Raw genomic sequence first — 9,474 nt, forward strand, 5'->3', positions numbered from 1 at the left:
TTCTCACAACCAGTCTGTGTGAGACACAGAGAAGTATGTTGGCCCAGATCATATAGTAATAGCAAAGAGAAGGCACTTGAATTTCAGAATGCTGGCTTTGTAGAAGCATGTATCTTTTCAGTTTTTCAATGTGCATGTATCAACCATTTCTTTAAAAAGAAAATGATTTGAGATATTACCTAACTAAATATATTTGTACATTTTCCCCATGTTGTATTCTTCTATAACATTCCATATTCAGGCTGTACCACCATTTATATAGGCATTTATGTCGTTTCTAATTTTCTCCAGTTAAAATGCCACGATCATCTCTCCTGTAGTTACATCTTTTTGTGTATCTCTGATTATTTTTTTAGGACAAATTCTGAAAGTAGACTTGTGGACCCAGAGCAATCACTCCCAACATAGGAAAGGATAGATTTAAAGGAAGGCAACATCAGCTAACAAAAACCCTTTTTGGAGTCCCACTGAAAAAGCCCTACAGTGGGGAATTCTCAGTGCTAGCCCTATAAAAAAAGGCAATATTCCAGTTACTGGTGGCTGCTAGGGGGAAGAGCCTCAAATGCCAAAATCAATAGCATTTCTCTTTGCTGGCTTTCCTGTCTTTCTGGCTTAGCAGGGCTTCTGTCCCCATGGTTTGGGCCGCTTAAAATCACTTGGACACCTTCAGTGAGCTTGCAGAGCAATCTCACTACCCCTCCGCAGGGTCCTTTCTCCCACTTCATACCACGCGGCTAAACGCAGTAGCTTCAGAATAGCACATTTGTATTCTCTCTTACAGAGACTCGGTTCTTTTCTGTCGTGGTTGAGATTTAAAGCATTGATGTCCACCGTATTATCAATAGGAAAATAGACCTGATTTCACTACAGCGCCTCAAAAGTGATACATCACATTCTCTTAAACCTGAATCGATTACAAATCGAAGCCTAATAATGGTTATTGAGTAGATAGATATGTGGCAATTCTGAATTAGCTGGTAATGTTGGTGAAAGATACAGAATTTGTGTTTTCAGTTTATCTTCACCTCATCGATGCTAATCTTTCTTTGGTTTAAACTACTTTCACAAAATGCAGGATAGAATTGCATACACAAACTTTCTCATTCTTATATAAGACATTGCAATAAAGCATCTTACCGCTAGAGCCCGGATAGCTCAGTCGGCAGAGCATCAGACTTTTAATCTGAGGGTCCAGGGTTCAAGTCCCTGTTCGGGCGGTTCTATTTCGAACCCTCCCTTTTTTTTCCCCCAACTGTTCCAGTCTGAAAATATAAATTCCTTCTCGCTGGGAGATCGCAGTGCAAAACCTCGAGATTAACCATTTTTGCATAGTTGTTTATTTTTTTCCTTGAGAATATGTTTATCTAGCACGTTTCAAACTCAATAAAAAAATGAACTGAATTTTATTGAAATTTAGCATGATATTAGATCTACGGGCAAAAGCCACTGCGCCCGAACAGGGACTTGAACCCTGGACCCTCAGATTAAAAGTCTGATGCTCTACCGACTGAGCTATCCGGGCGCTCACTTTGAAATCTTTCCTCTATTTACTTGATATAATTCTAATAGGTTGTTTCCTTGTGTCGAATTAAATTTAGATTTTAGTCGGATTTAAAGCCAGTTTCCACAAGGTAAAATAAATTATAAATCCATTTTTTCCTTTACCGAAAACATGTGTTTGTCAACCCCCGTAGTATTTCATGTTTAATAAACTGCCAGTATATACTAAACTGTCTAAAAGTAAATTAACCCAGAAAACCCAGTGCCGTCGAGTCGATTCCTACTCATAGCGACCCTATAGGACAGAGCAGAAAGTAAATTAATGGCAGTAAATTACAGAATAACAGGCAGCCAAGCTAGACATTCAAAATTCATAGACAGAATTGCAATTCTCTTTTATCTCTCACTTCCATGATAGGACTCTTAATTTCAGTTTTTCTACTGAACCAGATTACAGCATCTTTCCCATTAATGAAAAATGAATTCCCATTTACCAGGTGATGTGGCTTGTTAGAATAAACATTCCTCAGCACAGAAGAAGGACTGAAGCATTGGGTCCATGAACGGCGCTGCCAGTGGGAAAACTGAAGCGACTGTGTGAAGGTGAGTCTCCATTTAGATTGTGGGAAGGGAGTTTAGACCTTTAATTTGGATTCCGATTGAACCTTTGCCTTTTCCCCTTTCTGGCCAAGTTTCACTTTGCAAAACAGGTTCAAAAGATGAATCCCCTAAAACACCATCAGCCTGCGCCAGTGGGAGTAGCATGCTGTATTGAGAATAAAAATCTCCAGATCCGTCTATATTTTCCTGAAGTCGGTTTCATCAACCCTGACACACAGGGTGTGGTACACAGGGTTACGAAATTTCATAGACTGATGAGGGGATTCATCATTTGTTGCTGGGAATTTGAGGTTTCTGAACACAATGAACAACAAACATCTCACCTCACTTGGAGGAATTTTTTTCTTTCCTGTAAATTGTTGAATTCTTTTAGAACAAAGACCAATAAATTTTGTAATCCCGAATAGGCCTGGGTTTCCATAACTATAAAATGGGGAAAATTGATTAGATGATCTCTAAAATATCTCTTAAAGCTAAAGTTTTACCATTCTGTTACTTTTTCTACTGTGAATAGGATTAGAATGAACAGACTCAAAACACGACAGGGGAAGAAAGGCCTGGCACTCTATTTCTGAAAAGTAGCCAAGGAAAACCTTATGGATTGCAACAGAACATTGTCCAACTCTTGCTTTGGACATGTCATGAGGAGGGAGCAATTGCAGGAAAAGACATCATGTTGGGTGAAGCAGGGGGCCAAGGAGGATGTGTGAGATGGATTAGCACAACAGTCACGACAATGGACTCAAACATGCTGTTGATCAAGAGGATGATGCAGGACCAGACAACATTTTGCTCTGTTGTATATAAGGTCACCATGAGTTGGAGTTGACTCAGTGGCAGTTGAGCTAGCAACAACTGCATGATTAATGTGTTAAGGGCTCTTATGGAAAATAGCAGAAAATATGGGCAAACAGATGAATAATGAAGCAGAGAGATGAAAACTAGAAGAGAGAATCATTAAAAAAAAAAACTGTATCAGAAAAGAATGACTCTGAAGGAGCCATCAGTAGATGAGACACAGCCAAAATAACAATCAGTGAGCTTGAAGATATGTTAAGAGAAACTACTCAAACTAAAATTAAAAGAAAAAGAAGAAAAGAACAGTGAGAGAGTTTTAAAAGTTTTAACACAGATGCAATTGGAATACCCTAAGGAAAAGAAACATAAGATGGAACAGAATAAACATTTGGTGTGTTAATGAACAAAAATTTTCCGAAATTAATCACATGCGCAAAAGGGCAAATCCAAGAGGCTCAGAGAACACCAAGCAAGTTCATTACCAAAAAACTACACTTAAGCATATCATATTCAAACTTCAAAATATCAAAGTCAGAGAAATTGTTGAAGGAAATTCAAGGGAATAAAACAAAAGCACTTTGCCTACAGAGGAACAAGGATAAGAATTACATCAGACTTCTCTTCAGAAACCATGCAAGCAAGCAGAAAATGGGGTAACATTTTTAAAGCGCTGAAAGAAAAAAAAAAACAGAACAAAACACTCTTCTAGAATTCTATATGTAGTGAAATTATCCTTCAAAAGAAAAGGAGAAATATAGACTTTCTTAAACAAAAATGGATTCATTACCAGTAGACCACCCTGCAAGAAATATTAAAAGTTCCTCAGGGAAAAGGAAAATGAGATAGGTCAGAACTCAGATCTATATAAGGAAAGGAAGAGTGTTGGAGACAGAACAAATAAAGTAAAATAAAGTCTTTTTAAAAAACACAACAGGAAGGAGTGATTAAAATTCAACCAACATTTCTTGATCATCTGGTATGGCTTAGGTTCTGTGCTAGGTCTAGAATCAGAAATGAATAGGATATGGATCCTGCTCACAGTCTAGGCAAGAAGGCAGACAATAAGTAAACAATTTCAACAAAATAATAATTGCAGTAATAAAATCAAAACAGTGTCAGGAGATGAGGATGGACAGAAAGGCAGGGGTTATGAGTGAGGGCAAAAGTTCTTGAGTTTTCGGTAAGGAAATAACATAATCAGAGTTGAGCTGAAACAAGTAGCTGTCAGAGGTGGACAGAAGAAATTGCAATGAGCCAGGCAGAAACATTCGTTTATTTATTCAGACATATATCTTGAGCCAGAGGATGGCGAGATTTCGTCTGATGTACTTTGGACATGTTATCAGGAGGGATAAGTCCCTGGAGAAGGACATCATGCTTGCTAGACTAGAGGGTCAGCGAAAAAGAGGAAGACTCTCAACGAGATGGATTGACACAGTGGCTGCAAGAATGGGCTCAAGCATAACAAGGATTGTGAGGATGGCACGGGACCAGGCAGAGGTTCGTTCTGTCGTACATAGGGTCACTACGAGTTGGAACCGACTCAACGGCATCTGACAACAACAACAACAACATGTCCTGAGCATCCACTTTGTTAGATAAGGGAAAACCTCTTACTCTGTTTTTCTGCAGGAAATGTGGAAATGTATTATACCTCCGAACCTTATTTATTTTTTTTAAGAAAGGGAAATTGAGGTATCCGTCCAGAACTCCCTAACAAGTAAATAAAGGAGCCTTGATGTTTTTTGTTGCCGAATGGCTTTGTTACATCAGATTCCCCTTCCCTGAGGGTAATAAAACCAACTGTTTAAAGTTGGTGAATGGGATTAACCAAGCTATGTGTCGCTTGCTGAGTACCTACTATTTCCACAGCATTGAGCTAGACACCGTGGGGAGGAAAACGTAAGTCAGGAGTGAACATGAGAATTGTGTTTGTGGAATAGTGAATAAATTATTCTGGCTGGAGCGGAGGGACATTGAGAGAAGTGGGTCAGACTGGAGAAACCAATTTTAGTTTATTTTAGACTAAGGTGAATTATTTTACAAATAATGGGGACCCATTGAAAGTTTGACTTAACATCACAGATTCCCACCCGAGAGAACATGAACTGACTCTGTTCCATGTTGCATTAAAAACACCACGAGTGCATTCATGTATCTTATTTAACATAAAATCTTCCCGGAAAGCTTCTTGAAGCGTCTCATTTCATGTAGAATGTTGAATTTAACTTCTTCCACTAGAGGGCAGGCTAAACTCACAGATTCTGTACTCGGGGATTCCTACTTCATGAGCTTGATTTCCCCCACTCGTTTTTAAATGAATGTTTTTTGCCCTCTTACTCATCACGATCATCTATCTGCCTTTGAAATCACCATCAATTCTGTATCGGAGCTTGGAAAAGCTGTGGAGCAGAAGAGGCTTGTCTTCGTCATCATACCTTCTCACCCCGTTCGTGGCCCTGTTTGTTGCCTGGACTTTCACGTGGTACCCTTCTTCTGGCTGGCAAGGGTTGGCTTAAGTAGTTACACCTTGGGGCAGTAACTGTGTTTTCACAGGGACTCGGGCCACCTGCTTAGATGGTGACATCCTGTCGTCCTCATTTTGAGGTTCCCCACACTGGTTCCTAGTTGGGTATCTAACACAGAGATAGTTGTCAGTTGAATATAATTGTATTGAGGAGCCAGAAAGCACATCTCGAATGGAATTTCAGGCCAGTAGGAGGATGTTTGATTTCAAAGGAGCTTTCCCAGGGGTCTTCAAATCAATGCCAAGTGTACCTGCCTACGCAGGGATCCGGTCTGCCACCATCACTGTATACCATCTTTGGAGTAGAAAGTGTTACAATGTACTGAGAAAATGCATGGTACAGAGAAGTCATTTTGAAAAGTCTTCATTTGTGTTTCTGGCCTAATTACTCCAAACCAATAGCATCTTTGGTTTCTGGTGGCCCCTCTAGCCTCTCTAGCCACCCTCCTCTCTGTGAACACAGAGGCTAGCAGCCCAAGACCTTGCCCAGCATTGAGGGCTCAGACACTGGGAAAAACAGTACCTGAGCAATGAAGCCCTGAAACACCCTGCATCATCAAGAAGGGATAGAAGGGACGCAAGACTGATTTCAAAGCCAGTAAGAGTCAATGGTACCTTTGAATTATGGTGTTGGCAAAGAATATTGAATATACCATGGACTGCTGGAAAAACAAATCTGTCTTGGAAGAAATACACCCAGAATGCTCCTTAGAAGCCAGGATGGCAAGACCTTGTTTCACGTGCTTTGGACATGCTATCAGGAGGGACTAGTCCCTGGAGAAGGACATCAAGCTTGATAAAGAAGATGGTCAGCAAAAAAGAGGAAGACCCTCAAAGAGATGGATTGACACAGTGATTGCAATAAAGGGCTCAAACATAGCAATGATTGTGAGGATGTCACAGGACCGGGCAGTGTTTCGTTCTGTTGTACATAGGGTCGCTATCAGTCGGAACTGACTCAATGACACCTAACAACAACACAAGAGTCAATGGGACTGAAGAAGTCAATCCATCCACCAAATATTGGCAACGCACTCCTACTCTACCTCCAATATCCATTTATCTTTAAAAAATATTTGAATCTTTCTAAAGAAGTTCTACTACAGGGTTTTAAAATACAAACGTCACAAACATTGCCTTTTTCAATTTTAATTCAAATTCATTTTACAGATTAGCCTAGAGTCAGGCCCTGAAAGAACAGGGCACAGGTAAGTGGATTCCAATGACCCACTCCTCCCACTGGTTTTAGCCACACTCCCTAACCAGTAACCTAGTTCATGTTATTACCACTGAAATCTTAAACTCTCAAGCTCTCCATCGTCCAGCTTTGTTACTCACTTTCTTCCTGTAAACTAGATCCAGGTCTTCATTCATTCATTCATTCACCAAGTACAGTATTTATTGAGCACCAGCTTCAGGTTGGGCAATGATGGGTCTAGAAATTCAAAGGTAAACACAGTGGTTTCCCTATCCCTAAAGAGCTTATAGTCTAATTGCCCTCTTATTCCTGCTTCCTCCCCAAACTAGACAGACAGAAAAGTAAACAATTACAACACCCTGTGATGAGTGTACCAATTCAGGTAACCATCAGGTACGTCTAGACACTGGAGGCATTCTAGGGAAGCTCCCTAGAGAACCACTAGTAGGGTATGTTAGCTTTCTATTGCTCTGTAACAAATTACTACAAATGCAATGGGTTAAAACAATGCATATTTATTATCTTACAGTTCTGTGTGTCAGCAGCCTCACACAGGTTTCACTGGGCTAAAATCAAGGTGTCTGCAGGCCGGTATTCCTTTGTGACAAGAATCAATTTTCTTGCCTTTTCCAGCTTATGGAGGCCGCTCAGCATTCCTTGGCTTGTGGTTCCCTTCCTCCCTTTTCAAAGGCAGCAATATGGTATCTCTTTGACCCTACTTTCATGGTCACTGCTCTTTGTTTTACCACAGCTGGGAAAGGTTACCTGGTTTTAAGGAAACCCTGGTGGCGTACTGGTTAAGTGCTACAGCTGCTAACCAAAGGGTTGGCAATTTGAATCCGCCAGGTGCTCCTTGGAAACTCAGTGGGGCAGTTGTACTCTGTCCTATAGGGTCGCTATGAGTCGGAATCGACTTGATGGTACTGGGTTTGTTTTTTTTTTTTTTTTGGTTTGGTGATTACATTGGCTCACCTGGATAATCCAGGCTAATCTCTCCATCTCAAGGTCTTTGGCTTAATCACATCTGCAAAGTCTTTCGTCATGTAAGGCAACATATTCACAGGATGTGGACACATTTGGGAGATTGTTATTCTGCCTAGCACACAGGGAGATAACCACATACAAAGGAGGATGGCAGAGGTGGAGAGTGGAGGTAGGAAGCATTTCCTAGGCAGGGGGAAGAGTTTGTAGAAAGGCCCCCAGGTGGGAATATCATATGTTCTCCAAACTGCAGGGAGCCAGGGAGGCCAAATAAGGGAGTATGCACTGGAATGTCGGGGGAGTTATTTATCCAACCTGGACTTGTTGAATGCCTGCCGGGGACAGATGCTGTTCTGCAGGAAGAGGGATGAACAAGACCAAGGCCCTGTCCTTGAGGCTAGAGTGAACAGCAGGGGCCACATGGTGAGAGACCCTGTAGAGTTCCTTAAAGAGTTTTAACCTTATCTAAGAGTTATAAGAGGCATCCATTCATTCATTTGACAAAAATTTATGGACCACATGTTATCTGCTAAGCACTGCTCTGGGCTGTGGGAACACAGAAGTTTAAAAGCCGAAGTAAAAAATGGCCGCCCTTATGGAGCTTACATTCTGGTGAATTTTAAGCAGAAATATTTGCTTTAGAAAGCTCAGTCTGGCCACAGTGTTGGAGAAGAGACTGGAGAGGCAGCGGGACTGGAGGTATCCTTAATTTCCTCTTCTTCAAGATTTGCAGCTTTTCTTGACTTTGCTTCCCTCCCTGGATACCTCCTCTTTTGTTAGTAACTCTCTTGCCCTCTTATCTTGCCCACTGTACCTATTTTGCAAACCCCCAAACCTCACCTAAGATTCTGCACCTGGACCGTGGAGCACTGCAGAAGAAAATGATCAAAATATTGAGGCTTTAGCCGCTGCCAGTTAGGGTATCCAATACCAGCTGTATCCTCAGCTCTGCTGACAATTCCACTGTATATCCCTAGGGAGCTCCCACTCTCATTCTTTTCAGTGTTTATTTTAACTTTGATCACTTTCCTCAACCCCGCCTCGACCCCTTCTCTCTCAGCATATTGTTTTAAGCCAAACCAAACCAAATTCGTTGCCGTCAAGTTGATTCTGACTCATAGTGACCCCACAGGACAGAGTAGAACTATCCCCCAGGGTTTCCAAGGAGCGGCTGATAGATTTGAACTGCCAACCTTTTGGTTAGCACCTGAGTTCTTAGCCACCGCACCGCCAGGGCTCCAATACCAACTTGACCAATTCTCTCAACTTCTGTTCTCTAGGCTTGTTGTTAGGTGCCATTGAGTTGATACCCCGTAAGGGGCACTGGTGGCATAGTAGTTAAGAGCTAGGCTACTAACTGAAAGGTCAGCAGTTCAAATCCACGAGCTTCAGTGGGAGAAAGATGTGGCAGTTTACTTCCATAAATATTTACAGCCTTGAGAAACCCTATGGGGTAGTTCTACTCTTTCTGTAGTTGGAATCCACTCGATGGAAATGGGTAAGGGTTTTCTAGGCTGTAACCTTCACGGAAGCAGATCACCAGGACTATCTCCCACGGAATGGGTTCTTTGAACCACCAACCTTTTGGTTAGCAGCCTAGCACTTAACTGTTGCACTACCAGGGCTCCTTGTCTCTAGTCTCACCAACCTACAAATATATCTCCTTCTGCACCCTTCCTCTCAAAGAGATCCCAGGCAATTCCACCCTGGGTCCTATCTCCTCTGTCTTAGTCATCTACTGCTGCTGTAACAGAAACACCACAAGTGGATGGCTTTAACAAAGAGAAATTTATATTCTCATAGTCTAGTAGGTTACAAGTTCAAATTCAGGGCTTCGGCTCCAGGGGAA

At 41.5% G+C, this 9,474-nt stretch overlaps 2 non-coding genes across 2 annotated transcripts; one reads left to right on the forward strand and one right to left on the reverse strand.

The window, feature by feature from the left end:
* Nucleotides 1–1,144: 1,144 nt before the first annotated feature.
* On the forward strand, nt 1,145–1,217 carry TRNAK-UUU (transfer RNA lysine (anticodon UUU)). Its single transcript has one exon. It is a non-coding gene; the product is annotated as a tRNA-Lys (tRNA).
* A 232-nt stretch (nt 1,218–1,449) lies between these two features.
* On the reverse strand, nt 1,450–1,522 carry TRNAK-UUU (transfer RNA lysine (anticodon UUU)). The gene has a single exon. It is a non-coding gene; the product is annotated as a tRNA-Lys (tRNA).
* Nucleotides 1,523–9,474: the final 7,952 nt, after the last annotated feature.

This window comes from Loxodonta africana, chromosome 20 (assembly GCF_030014295.1).
Source record: "Loxodonta africana isolate mLoxAfr1 chromosome 20, mLoxAfr1.hap2, whole genome shotgun sequence".
Lineage (NCBI taxonomy): Eukaryota > Metazoa > Chordata > Mammalia > Proboscidea > Elephantidae > Loxodonta > Loxodonta africana.